This window comes from Hyla sarda, chromosome 1 (genome assembly GCF_029499605.1).
Source record: "Hyla sarda isolate aHylSar1 chromosome 1, aHylSar1.hap1, whole genome shotgun sequence".
In the NCBI taxonomy this organism is placed as follows: domain Eukaryota; kingdom Metazoa; phylum Chordata; class Amphibia; order Anura; family Hylidae; genus Hyla; species Hyla sarda.
This window is the reverse complement of record NC_079189.1, coordinates 531,842,504-531,857,974: the sequence shown is the minus strand read 5'-3', so window position 1 is coordinate 531,857,974 and position 15,471 is coordinate 531,842,504.

Sequence of the window (15,471 nt, the reverse complement as noted above, 5' to 3'; positions counted from 1 at the left end):
CATGTTCAATGCTTTCAGTGAAAAATCTTAACATATGTAAGGGAGAGCATTATGTGGAGCAAATGCTGCAGCTGATGCCAACGGCAGGCATCAGTGCTTCGTAATGTGCATTTGTCTACAGTTTCCAGCTCTTTCTTATGCCTCTAAAATCTGGAGGAGGACTTGCAGAGGGAAAAAACTGATTTGCTTACCTGGGAAATAGAAGGTCGTGCAGAAAGATGAAATGGGAAATGTGCCCTGAATTGTGCAAAAAATTGTTATTATCCAGATACTCACCCACTTGATGATGTAGTATATTAAGTGACCCAGAGTTCACCATATGGAGATGTAACAATAAATATCAATGAATTTGGGGGCCCCCCTGCGAGACCTACTGAGGAAGCCCCTAAGCTCCTCCCCCACAAGGCATTCCACACCCATGCCAATGTACCCCACCTATTCCAAATTGCTCCACCCATACTGATATGCACATCCCATAGACATTTTCTAGGGACGTATGAAGAGCATTTGTAAGTAATATTTACATTTGTTTTGTTTTTTATGTCACTGTAGTGTACAATATATAGCGTACAAAATAATACAATTATCTATGTTTTACAACATAAGTAAATAAACAAGTGAAGACTGCCACACACTGCACCCTCTGAGTATATTATGGCCACACACTGCACCCTCCGAATATAAATGGCCACACACTGCACCCTCTGAATATAATACGGCCACACACTGCACCCTCTGAGTATAGTATGGCCACACACGGCACCCTCCGAATATAATACGGCCACACACTGCACCCTCTGAGTATAATATGGCCCCACACTGCACCCTCTGAATATAATACGGCCACACACTGCACCCTCTGAATATAATACAACCACACACTGCACCCTCTGAATATAATACGGCCACACACTGCACCCTCTGAATATAATACGGCCAAACACTGCACCCTCTGAATATAATACGACCACACATTGCACCCTCTGATTATAATACGGCCACACACTGCACCCTCTGAATATAATACTAGCACACATTGCACCCTCTGATTATAACACGACCACACACTGCACCCTCTGAATATAATACGGCCACACACAGCACCCTCTGAGTATATTATGGCCACACACTGCACCCTCCGAATATAATACGGCCACACACTGCACCCTCTGAGTATAATATGGCCACACACTGCACCCTTTGAATATAATACGGCCACACACTGCACCCTCTGAGTATATTATGGCCACACACTGCACCCTCCGAATATAATACGGCCACACACTGCACCCTCTGAGTATAATATGGCCCCACACTGCACCCTCTGAATATAATACGGCCACACACTGCACCCTCTGAATATAATACGACCACACACTGCACCCTCTGAATATAATACGGCCACACACTGCACCCTCTGAATATAATACTGCCAAACACTGCACCCTCTGAATATAATACGACCACACATTGCACCCTCTGATTATAATACGGCCACACACTGCACCCTCTGAATATAATACTAGCACACACTGTACCCTCTGAATATAATACGAACACACACTGCACCCTCTGAATATAATACGACCACACATTGCACCCTATGAATAAAATACGACCACACACTGCACCCTCTGAATATAATACGGCCACACACTGCACCCTCTGAATATAATACAGCCACACACTGCACCCTCTGAATATACTATGGCCACACACTGTACCCTCTGAATATAATACGGCCACATACTGCACCCCCTGAATATAATACGGCCACACACTGCACTGTCTGAATATAATACGGCCACACACTGCACCCTCTGAATATAATACGGCCACACACTGCACCCTCTGAATATAATACAGCCACACACTGCACCCTCTGAATATAATACGGCCACACACTGCACCCTCTAAATATAATACAGCCACACACTGCACCCTCTGAATATAAAACGGCCACACACTGCACCCTCTGAATATACTACGACCACACACTTCACCCTCTGAATATAATACGGCCACATACTGCACCCCCTGAATATAATACGGCCACACACTGCACCGTCTGAATATAATACGGCCACACACTGCACCCTCTGAATATAATACGGCCACACACTGCACCCTCTGAATATAATACTAGCACACACTGTGGTCTCAGAATATAATACTACTATACACTATGCACTTTAAATATTATACTACCACCCACTGCTATCTCTACATTTAGAACTAGCACACACTGGCATTCTGTCTTCCTTCCTGACACAAACCTCAGCGCAGCTTCCTCTCTGCCCACTGACGTCATTCAATGTGGCTGATAAATACTATCACACACTGCGTCCTCAGAATATAATACTACTACATATATATGTATGTATATATAATATGATACTACCACACACTGGTATATATATATATATATATATATATATATATATATATATATATATATATATATATATACATATACATACACACACTGTGCCCTTTAAATATAATACTACCACACACTGCTACCTCTGCATATAGAGGTTAAATGACAGGCAGTGATGTCTGGCTACTGATGGTAGCTGATACTTACTGTTCTGAAGCGAGGGCAGCTTCTGCGCTGTCTTAAAGGGGTACTCCGGTGAAAACCTTTTTTCTTTTAAATCAACTGGTGCCAGAAAGTTAAACAGATTTGTAAATTACTTCTATTGAAAAATCTTAATCCTTCCTGTACTTATAAGCTGCTGAATACTACAGAGGAAATTCTTTTCTTTTTGGAATTCTCTCTGATGACATCACGAGCACAGTGCTCTTTGCTGACGTCATTATAATAATAACTCTTTATTTATTGTTGTCCTTAGTGGGATTTGAACCCAAGGCCCCAGCACTGCACCGAGCCACCATGCTGCCCTTAGCATACATCTGCTATGCACAGTTGCTAAAATGGACAGAGATGTCAGCAGAGAGCACTGTGCTCGTGATGTCATCAGTGTTCCAAAAAGAAAGGAATTTCCTCTGTAGCATTCAGCAGCTAATAAGTACTGGAAGGATTAAGATTTTTTAATAGAAGTAATTTACAAATATGTTAAACTTTCTGGCACCAGTTGATTTAAAAGAAAAAAGGTTTTCACTGGAGTACCCCTTTAAAGGGATACATTTTTTTTTTAAATCAACTGGTGCCAGAAAGTTAAACAGATTTGTAAATGACTTCTATTAAAAGATCTTAATCCTTCCAGTACTCATCAGCTGCTGTATGATCCACAGGAAGTTCTTTTCTTTTTTAATTTCTTTTCTGTCTGACCACAGTGCTCTCCGCTGACACCTCTGTCCATGTCAGGAACTGTCCAGAGTAGGAGAGGTTTTCTATGTGGATTTGCTCCTACTCTGGTCAGTTCCTAAAATGGACAAAGGTGTCAGCAGAGAGCACTGTGGTCAGACAGAAAAGAAATTCAAAAAGAAAAGAACTTCCTCTGGAGTATACAGAAGCTGATAAGTACTGGAAGGATTAAGATTTTTGAATAGAAGTCATTTACAATTCTTTTTAACTTTCTGGTACCAGTTGATTTAAAAAAATGTTTCCACTTGGGTACCCCTTTAAAGCCACTTATGGCGTTGAGGCGTACAGGTATGCCCTGCATCCTTAAGTACCAGGGAACGAGGGCGTACCTGGAGTTAACACACACACACATTAACCCCTTCCATATTAAAACTTTAAATTACCCCCCCTTTTCCCAAATTCCATATAAAAATATGTAAACATAATAAAAATAAATATTTGGTACGTGTGCGTAATTGTTCGATCTATTAAAATATAACAATATTTATCCTGTGCGGTGAGTGGTGTAAACATTTAAAAATACCAAACCCCAGAATAGTGTTTTTTTATATCACATCATACCCCAGATAAAAATTAAAAAGTCCAATTAATACTACTGTACAATGTTACTGATAAAAATATCCTCATAGAGCCCCGTAATCCCAAAAAAAAAAAAAAAAAAAAAAAAAGCTATAGTGGTCAGAAAATGGCAATTAAAAATAAAAACATTGTTCTAAAAAAGTTTAGAATTTTTTTTAATTAGTAAAACATGATGCAAACTATACAAATTGTGTATTGTTTTAATGGCGCCGACCTAAATTATCAAGATTACATGTTAGTTTGAACGCACGGTTAATGTGGTGAAAAAAAAAAAAAAAAATGTTTTCCCAGTTACACCTCACAAATATTTTTCTTTCTGTTTGGTGCATATGTCATGAAAAAATGAATGAAGAAGTTACAAAGTCCAAGTGGTCTCGCAAAAAATAAGCCCTCATATGGGTCTGTAGATGAAAAAATAAGAGTTGTGGGTATTAAAAGGGGTACTCCGGTGGAATTTATTATTTTTTTTTAAATCAACTGGTGCCAGAAAGTTACAGATTTATAAATTACTTCTGTTAAAAAATCTTAATCCTTCCAGTACTTATTAACTGCTGAATACTACAGAGGAAATTATTTTCTTTTTGGAACACAGAGCTCTCTGCTGACATCATGACCACAGTGCTCTCTGCTGACATCTCTGTCCATTTTAGGAACTGTCCAGAGCAGCGTATGTTTTCTATGGGGATTTTCTCTTACTCTGGATAGTTCTTGAAATGGACAGAGATGTCAGCAGAGAGCACTGTGCTCGTGATGTCAGCAGAGAGCTCTGTTTTCCAAAAAGAAAATAATTTCCTCTGTAGTATTCAGCAGCTAATAAGTACGAGAAGGATTAAGATTTTTAATAGACGTAATTTACAAATCTGTCTAATTTTCTGGCACCAGTTGATTTAAAAAAAATCACCACCGCAGTACCCAGAGCAAGGAGGAAAAAAACAAAAGTGCAACAACGAAAATTGGCCTAGTCCTTAAGGGGTTAATAGTTTGGACATTTCCACATGTGGCAATACCACTTATTTATATTTTTGTTTACATTATTTTATTTAAATATATTGGGAAAAGGGGGGTGATTCATACTTTTATTCAGAAAGGGGCTTATTCATATTTATTAACTTTTTAAAATATATTTCATTGACTATTTTTTAGCCCCAATAGGAGACCATTACATGTGATCTTTTGATTGCAAACACTGATCAATGCTGCGCCATAACAAGTCTTGATCATTGTCATTTGTGGCGCTCTGCTACATCAGTTGCTGTGGCGTAGCTTCCCCAAATTAAACTACAACTCCCAGCATGTTGCACTATATAGTAGATTAGGTTATGGTGCAACATGCTGGTAGTTTTGGGCTTGCTGCAGAGCCATAGGCTGTGTCAAGGAATGCTGAGAGTTGTAGTTACTGCCACGGCCCCTCCCTTAGATTTTAATTGAGGGGGCATGGCGGGACGTCACGAGGAGCGTGGCAGTGACGTCAACACCCCCCGCCACCCGCACCCAGTGTTCTAAATGAATCGCTGCATGGTGATCGCAGGGGTCCCAGCAGAGGGGCCCCCACGATCAGATATCTTATCCCCTATCCTTTGGATAGGGGATTAGATGTCTAGGGGCGGAGTACCCCTTTAAGCAAATACTGTCTTTCTCCAGGCATTAACAATTGTAGAACATATTTTCTGCATCATGCCATTTCTCTGCTATTCCTCTTGAAAATCTATGAATAAGTTGACAACTTATCATTAATATTCCACTTAAAGGGGTACTGCGGCGCTAAAACATCTAATCCCCTATCCAAAGGATAGGGGATAAGATGCCTAATCGCAGTGGTCCCGCCGCTGGGGATCCCCGTGATCTTGCACGCAGCACCCTGTTATAATCAGTACCCGGAGCATGTTCGCTACGTGTCTGATTACTGGCAATCACGGGGGCCGGAGCATTGTGACGTCACGCCCACGTGTGACATCACGCTCAGTCCCCTCAATGCAAGCCTATGTGAGGGGGCGTGACAGCTGTCATGGGGGAGGGGGCCCCCGTGATCGCCAGTAATCAGACCCGGAGCGAACATGCTCCAGAGACTGATTATAATGGGGTGCTGCGTGCAAGATCACGGGGGTCCCCAGCGGTGGGATCCCCGCGATCAGGCATCTTATCCCCTATCCTTTGGATAGGGGATGAGATGTCTTAGCGCCGGAGTACCTCTTTAAGCATAGAGTGTGTCCCCACCCACACAATTTAAAAATGATGCACAGGTCAGATAAAAAGGACACCAGCATTGTTATTTTATAGAGAAGGTATTTACTAAAGCAGATGTTTCAGGAGAGCTTCACAACTAGCAAAAAAACTGTATTTAATGGGGTATTCTAGTTTTTCTATTTGACTATGATACAGGGGCTGTAAAGGTAGTGTAGTTCATAATATAGTGTCTGTACCTGTGTTTGATGGCTAATCTTGCAATTCTTATGTGATCTTTGCCCTGATGTTTATTTTTAGAAGCATACAAAATTAGTGTTGTCTCAGGTTATCCCAGGTTGCAGTGCTGCCGGAGACATTACATCACTAGTCAGGGAGCCTGTCCTTGCCTCAATGAGTGGAGCGACCGCTGGGTGTAGGGGGGAGACTATTCTGCAGGGAATTGTAGTTTTGCAACAGCTCGAGGTGCCCTTGTTAGAAAACACTGATCTATTGATTACAGCACAGCATGGAAGGCACCTCAGGGGTGCTGCAATGGGTTGGGTGGAGAAAAGTGACCTCACACTTACATCCAAGGAATCCTGAGACTTGTAGTTGGAGGGAGTGAACTCCAACGGGAAATAGCCATTTCACAAAAAGAATGCAGCAACATTATAGTGAAATCATAACACAGCCATTTAGCTCCAAGACAAGCACGGATCCTTACTAAGCATGTCCATTACTGTCTGGCAGGTACGTACTAAAATCACCTTATGGTGGATAACCCCTTTAAGCTTCACACTTCATAACGGAGTATTTTCCCTGCAGACCATCTGTCTGCCCCCTACTTTCTCATAGTTTCTGAGCTCTACAAACCTTACGCCTCTGCCTCTTCTGTGCTTGTTCAACACATTCCTGCTCTTTTGTACATGTTCTCCACATGCCTGCCCCCCTCAAACAAAGAGCTATTGCTTTTATCCTCAATATTGTCATCAAGCAAATAGGTGAAGATCTGACCCCCAGCACATAAACAGGACTTTCAGAACCGGCTAGTAATAACTGCTCCAGTTTGATATGTTCTCTGTGGCTTGCTTTCTTCTACACAGGTACATACAGGCCCGTCGCTACAGGACAGGCAAACCAAGCAATTGCTTGTGGCCCCGAGCTGGCCAGGGGCCCCAAGCAGAGCCGGTGCATTGCAGTGGATTGCAATTTGCCATAGAATGTAATGTGTGACTCAGCACTTTTCTCGGCTTGAGCGCTCCGCCTCCATCACATTCTATAGGCACATTCTAATAGACACTCGCACACCAGCCCCCAACCATTGGTTACTGCGGGGGCTGGGGGGGGGGGGGGGGTGCGAGTGTCACGTGACATATTTAATAGTCACAGCATCGCTCCTCACTGCAGTCTCACTTGGGTTATCACAGGGAGAGAGGATCTCCTCACCCTGTGATAACCCGAAGCTTCATGCAGCTCTCTTGGCTCCTGTGGCCCGATTCTGAGAGCGGAATCGGGCCACACAAGCTAAGCCATATGCTCTTCACTGTATTTACTGTTTAATGTCACCGGCCAGCGCTATCGATCGCGTGCCCCCGGCGAGCGCCATCGGTCAGCACCGCTGTGTCCGTCAGCGGTACAGTTTAATGTCACCCGCCAGTGCTATCGATCACGTGCCAGGAGCCAAGAGAGCTGCATGAAGCTTCTGGTTATCACAGGGAGAGGAGATCCTCTCTCCCTGTGATAACCCAAGTGAGACAGCAGTGAGGAGCGATGCGGTGACTATTAAATATGTCACGTAACACTCGCACACCCCCCCCCCCCACCAGCCTATAGAATGTAATGGAGGCGGAGCGCTGAAGCCGAGAAAAGTGCTGAGTCACACATTACATTCTATGGCAAATTGCAATCCACTGCAATGCATCGGAGCTTGCCCGTCCTGTAACGATGGGGCAATTCCCCCCATCACTATTAAGGACATCCCTGTGTCCAGAAAGATGTTTTCGGACACAGGGATGCCCCCATTAACTCTCTGCGGCCTCACGTTAAGTTTAAAACCGCAGGGGCCGCCAGGTGATAGCACACGCCGGGACATCACTGACGTCCCGTGTGTGCGTCCATAGCAACGGAGGCGCAGAAGATCAAAGCATCGAGGAGGAGGAAGACGTGCGCTGGCCAGCTTGGTAAGTGACCAGCGGCACGTCATCTTCGGTGTTCCGACCACCGCTTTTCCGATCCCGGAACTAATGCTATGGCCGGACCGGAGGAGTGGTAGTCAGAGCACTGAAGTGGGGCAGTACACAAGCATACAGCCTCCAGCCATACACTGTATATGGCTGGAGGCTGTATGTCTGTGGGGAACACTGCCAGCCTAATGTGGGGAGAACTATGTTGCACCTAATGTGGGGGGGACACTGCCTACCTAATGTGTGGGGAACTATGCTGCACCTAATGTGGGGGGAACACTGCCAACCTAATGTGGGGGGAACTATGCTGCACCTAATGTGGGGGGGGGGGGAACACTGCCAGCCTAATGTGGGGAGAACTATGCTGCACCTAATGTGGGGGGAACACTGCCAGCCTAATGTGGGGAGGACTCTGCTGCACCTAATGTTGGGGAACACTGCCAACCTAATGTGGGGAGAACTATTCTGCACCTAATGTGGGGGGAACACTGCCTACCTAATGTGGGGAGAACTCTGCTGCACCTAATGTGGTAGAACACTGCCAACCTAATGTGGGGAGAACTATGCTGCACCTAATGTGGGGGGAACTCTGCTGCACCTAATGTGGGGAGAACTCTGCTGCACCTAATGTGGGGGGAACACTGCCAGCCTAATGTGGGGGGAACACTGCCAGCCTAATGTGGGGGGAACTCTGCTGCACCTAATGTGGGGAGAACTCTGCTGCACCTAATGTGGGGAGAACTCTGCTGCACCTAATGTGGGGAGAACTCTGCTGCACCTAATGTGGGGGGAACACTGCCAGCCTAATGTGGGGGGAACTCTGCTGCACCTAATGTGGGGAGAACTCTGCTGCACCTAATGTGGGGGGAACACTGCCAACCTAATGTGGGGAGAACTATGCTACACCTAATGTGGGGGAGCTCTGCTGCACATAATGTCGGGGGAACTCTGCTGTACCTAATGTGGGGGAACTCTGCTGCACGTAATGTGGGGGGTACTCTGCTGCACTTAATGTGGGGGGAACTCTGCTGCACCTAATGTGGGGGGTACTCTGCTGCACCTAATGTGGGGGCCTCGCATCGACGTTCGCTCACGTCGCTATACCAGAATAATGAACAACTTCATACTTTTGACGGAGTCTGGGGTCCAGAATTTCCATGGCTGAAAATGTATGTTGCCACAGAATCACATTGAACCCAAGGAGAGGCTGCTGCACCGTATTTTCCGCAGCTGAACTCCGGAGCGGAATTCCACTTAGAAAATATCTAGTGCGAATGGGCCCTTACTATTGTGGTAGTGGGGTGTGATGAGGGCAGATGTTGTTACCCTAGGGGCAGATGGCATTAATCCCTTATATTCGTGATGCCAGGGCGTGGTTTAGCCTAAAACCACCCAAAGGTATACAGCTGTATCCTGGGCTAGGCACGGGGGCAATAAAGACTCTGACACCAAGTTACGGACAACGGTAGCTTTACTGAGGGTAGACAGTTGGTAAAGTCTATACAGTTCAGCCAGGGCCCAAGGAGGTGACCAGTGATGCATAGACCTTAAGGGCTTGCTGGGACTTGTAGTAGGACTTGACAATTGAATGCAGACCACGCTGATTTGACAGATGACAGGGACTGACTTGACTTGACTCATAAAGCTGTGACTTAGCTTACTTGAAATGATGGTGGCTGCAGGACTTGACTTTGAGGCCTCCAACACTCTGGGCACACACACTAGACAAGACTGCACTGGACCTCAGCAGAAGAGCAGAGCTCAAAGAGAGAGAAGCTCCACCCAGGGCTTATATGGGGGAGACTAGAAGGGAGACCATAGGTCACTCTTGGGGTCACCTGGTCACTGGTACCTCCTGAGTAACAATCACATGACTTTACTCTTAAAGATACAACACCTTTTATAATACAATACACTGCAGAACATATGTACAGGGGGAAACAGGTGCAAGGGGCCCTGGGGACATTGAAGGAGGCTGCCGGAGGCAGCAAGGGAACGGGGTAACATCTCCTGTACTGGGCCACCATTTTTAAAAGTTAAAAGAGGAAAAAATGAAAACGGAAAAACTGAAAAATGCTGAGTCCTTAAGGGGTTAATGGTGTGCATCACCACTACTTATAGTGTATAAGTAGTGGTGGTGCACACCATTAACCCCTTAAGGACTCAGTGTTTTTCGGTTTTTGCATTTTCTTTTTTTTCTCTTTTACCTTTTAAAAATCATAACCCTTTCAATTTTCCACCTTAAAATCCATATGATGGCTGATTTTTTTGTGTCATCAATTCTACTTTGTAATGAAGTCAGTCATTTTACCCAAAAATCTATGGTGAAACAAAAAAAATAAATAAATAATAATAATCATTGTGCAACAAAATTGAAGAAAAAACACAATTTTGTAACTTTTGGGGGCTTCCATTTCTACGCAGTACATTTTTCAGTAAAAAAGACATCTTATCTTTATCCTGTAGGTCCATACGATTAAAATGATACCCTACCTATATAGGTTTGATTTTGTCTTACTTCTGGAAAAAATCATAATTACCGTATTTATCGGCGTATAACACGCACTTTTTAGGCAAAATTTTTTAGCCTAAAGTCTATGTGCGTGGTATACGCCGATACCGCCCCAGGAAAGGCAGGGGGAGAGAGGCCGTCGCTGCCCGCTTCTCTCCCCCTGCCTTCCCTGGGGTCTAGAGCCCTGCTGCCGGCCCTTCTCACCCCCTGGCTATCGGCGCCGCTGCCCGTTCTGTCCCCCTGACTATCGGTACCGGCGCCGTTGCTATGCGCTGCACGGCACGGCACATGACGTCAGTGCACCGCGCCGTGCATAGCAACGACGCAGGGGACGCACGCCGGAGGCCTGCAGCAGCGCGGACCCGACCCAGGTAATTATGCCACCGGGGATGGGGGGAGGCAACGGGGCAGCGGCGCCGGCAATGGGTGCCGCTGTCCCTTCTCTCCCCCTGGCTGTCAGCACCGCTTCTCTCCCCCTGGCTATCGGCGCCGGCAATCGGGCGCCGGCACCGATAGTCAGGGGGACAGAACGGGCGGCGGCGCCGATAGCCAGGGGGAGAGAAGGGCCGGCAGCAGGGCTCTAGACCCCAGGAAAGGCAGGGGGAGAGAAGCGGGCAGCGACGGCCTCTCTCCCCCTGCCTTTCCTGGGGATGTATCGGGGTATACACGCACACACACGCACCCTCATTTTACCATGGATATTTGGGTAAAAAACTTTTTTTACCCAAATATCCTTGGTAAAATGAGGGTGCGTGTTATAGGCCGGTGCGTGGTATACCCCGACAAATACGGTACATGCAGGAAAATTCTGACCCCAATAACTTTTTTATTTTTCCGCATACGGGGATGTATGAGGGCTCATTTTTGCGCCGTGATCTGAAGTTTTAGTTAGTACCATTTTTGTTTTGATAGGACCATTTGATTGTTTTTTATTCATTTTTTAATGGTATAAAAAGTTACCCAAAATATGTTATTTTGTACTTTAGATTTTTTTTTACTTGTACTCCATTGACTGTGAAGTTATATTAATGATGTATTTTTATAGTTCGGAAATTTACTTCCGCGGCGATACCACATATGTTTATATTTATTTACATAGTTTTTTTTTTTTTTTATGGGAAAAGGGGGGTTATTCAAACTTTTATTAGGGAAAGGCTTAAATCACATTTATTAACTTTTTTGTACACTTTTTTTTGCAATGTTATAGCCCCCATAAGGGACTATAACATACATTACACTGATTGAATACACTGATCAATGCTATGGCATAGCTTTGCATTGATCAGTGCTATCAGCGGTCGATTGCTCAAGCCTGGATTTCAGGCTTGAAGCAATCAGTCGCCGATCAGACACGCAGAAGGCAGGTAAGGGATCCTCCTTGTGCTTCCTAGCTGGTTTCATCGCAGTGGTCTTGATCAGCCTGACTGAGCAGCCGGGAATGCTTTTTTTGTCATTTAGATGCGGCGATCAACTTTGGTCGCCACGTCTAAAGGGTTAATACCGGACATCACCGCAATTAGTGATGTCCGGTATTAGCCCGGGTCCCGGCTACCGGGATTCACCCGATATGACGCGTGACCCTGCGTTATATCGCAGGAGTGGGCGCAGGATGTATAGGTATGCCCTGCGTCCTTAAGGAGTTAAAGGGGTACTCCACCCCTAGACATCCTATCCCCTATTCAAAGGGGACACTGCGATCTCCCTGCTGCACCGTTGCAGCGCCGGAGGCTCGTGACGTCACGGTCACCCCCCACTCATGACATCACGGCCATGCCCCCTCAATGCCAGTCTATGGGAGGGGGCGTGGCAGACTTCACGCCCCCTCCTATAGGCTGGCATTGAGGGTGTGTGGGTGTGACATCACGAGCCTCTGCCCTGCATTGCCAGTAATCCGGCACGGGCGGTCCATGCACGAGATGTCTGGGGTGCCGCAGTCGAGATTGCGGTGTCCCCAGTGGCAGGACCCCAGCGATCAGACATCTTATCCTTTATCCTTTGGATAGGGGATAAGATGTCTAGGGGTGGAGTACCCTTTTAATTCCTTAATGTAGAGTATGTCTGTCGTAAGAATACAGACAGTCTTATTGTAAAACAGCCAGCATTACATTACATTACATCAGTATCTAGTAATATGAGATCAGTTGAATCACAGTACAGGATTTATTTCAAGGGTACTCCAGAGAAAACATTTGTGGTGAGGGTGTGATGCAGGGCAGTTTCTAATTACCCTAGGGGCAGATGGATTAACCCTTTGTGTTCATGACGCCAGGGCATGGTTTATCCTCTACACCACCCAAAGGAATACCGCTGGATCCTGGGATAGGCACGGGGACAAATAATGACTCCGACGCCAAGTTACGGAACATCGGCAGCTTTACTAAGTCAGACAGGTGTAACAGTCTATACATCTTGGCTAGGCCCACGGAGGTGACCAGTGACTTCAGAGACCTTAGGGCTTGCTGACACTTATAGTGGACTTGAACAATTTGGATGCAGGCCACACTGACTTGAGATAGATGGACTTGGACTGACTTGACTATGACAGACTATGACTGGCTTGACCCCTTCTGTAGCTTACCAGGCTTTGACTTGACCTGTGGGGCAATGGACTTGAGAATCCGTGACTGACTTTAGGCCTCCTCTGGACTCCAGACACACACCTAGGACTTGACCTCACTGTAGCTCAGCAAAGAGTCCAAGAGCATAAGAGACTGAGCTAGCTCCACCCAGGGCTTATATGGGGGAGACCAGGAGGGGTCCCATAGGTCACCCTTAGGTCACATGGTCACTGATACTTCCCTGGGTTACAATCACATGACAACCGGTTAATCACATGAAAACTGGTCTTAAAGCTATAACACATTTTATGTACATCATACTGCACAACATAGGCACTTAAGGGAGTAGGTAGAACATAAGTGTGTGTGTGTGTGGGGGGGGGTTCACTGTATGGAGTCTGCCAGACAGGGCAGCTAGGGTACAGGGGTGCAATGCCTGTACTGGGCCACCACACATTATTTTTCCAATCGACATTTAATCAACAAATTAAAATCAACTGGTGCCAGAAAGTTACATTTGTATAGATTTTTTAAATTACTTCTATTAAAAAAATCTTAATACTTCCAGTACTTAGCAGCTGCTGTATGTGCCAGAGGAAGTTGTGTAGTTCTTTCCAGTCTGACCACAGTGCTCTCTGCTGCCACCTCTGTACATGTCAGGAACTGTCCGGAGTATGAGCAAATCCCCATAGCAAGCCTCTCCTGCTCTGGACAGTTCCTGACACGGACAGAGGTGTCAGCAGAGAGCACTGTGGTCAGACTGGAAAGAACTACACAACTTCCTCTGGAGCATATAGCAGTTGATAAGTACTGGAAGGATGAAGATTTTTTTTAAATAGAAGTCATTTACAAATCTGTTTAAGTTTCTGGCACCAGTTGATTTGAAATTTTTGTGAACTGAACCTTTCCTTATTCCTGCAATTTACAGGAAAACCAGATAAGATCCGTGTACAAGAGAAACTAAATCAGTCCATCTCAGCTATTACTCTCTAACCCAGTGTTTCCAAACCAAGGGGCCTCCAGCTCTTGCAAAACTACAACTCCCAGCATGCTGGGAATTGTAGTTATGCAACAGCTGGAGGCACCCTGGTTAGGGAAGACTGCTCTAACCAGTAAGTTAGAGATGCTTTAAAGGAACAGCACGATTATTTATAGAATAATTAAATTTAGATTTAACCCCTTAAGGACTCAGGGTTTTTCCGTTTTTGCACTTTCGTTTTTTCCTCCTTACCTTTTAAAAATCATAACCCTTTCAATTTTCCACCTAAAAATCCATATTATGGCTTATTTTTTGCATCGCCAATTCTACTTTGCAGTGACATTAGTCATTTTACCCAAAAATGCATGGCGAAATGGAAAAAAAATCATTGTGCGACAAAATCGAAGAAAAAACGCCATTTTGTGACTTTTGGGGGCTTCCGTTTCTACGCAGTGCATATTTCGGTAAAAATGACACCTTATCTTTATTTTGTAGGTCCATATGGTTAAAATGATACCCTACTTATGTAGGTTTGATTTTGTCGCACTTCTGGAAAAAATCATAACTACATGCAGGAAAATTTATACGTTTAAAAATGTCATCTTCTGACCCCTATAACTTTTTTATTTTTCCAAGTACAGGGCGGTATGAGGGAATTTTTTTGCGCGTACGCCATTGACCGTGTGGTTTAATTAATGATATATTTTTATAGTTCGGACATTTACGCACGCGGCGATACCACATATGTTTATTTATTTATTTTTTACACTGTTTTATTTTTTTTTATGGGAAAAGGGGAGTGATTCAAACTTTTATTAGGGAAGGGGTTAAATGACCTTTATTAACACTTTTTTTTTACTTTTTTTTTTTGCAGTGTTAACTGCACACACTGATCTTTTACACAGATCACAGGCATGTATTAACACGCCTGTGATCAGTGTTATCGGAGCTTGACTGCTCCTGCCTGGATCTCAGGCACGGAGCAGTCATTCGCCGATCGGACACGGAGGAGGCAGGTAAGGGCCCTCCCGGCGTCCTGTAAGCTGTTCAGGACGCCACAATCACTTTCACTTTCACTTTAGAAGCGGCGGTCAGCTTTGACCGCCGCTTCTAAATGGTTAATACCGCACATCGCCATGATCGGCGATGTCTGGTATTAGCCGCGG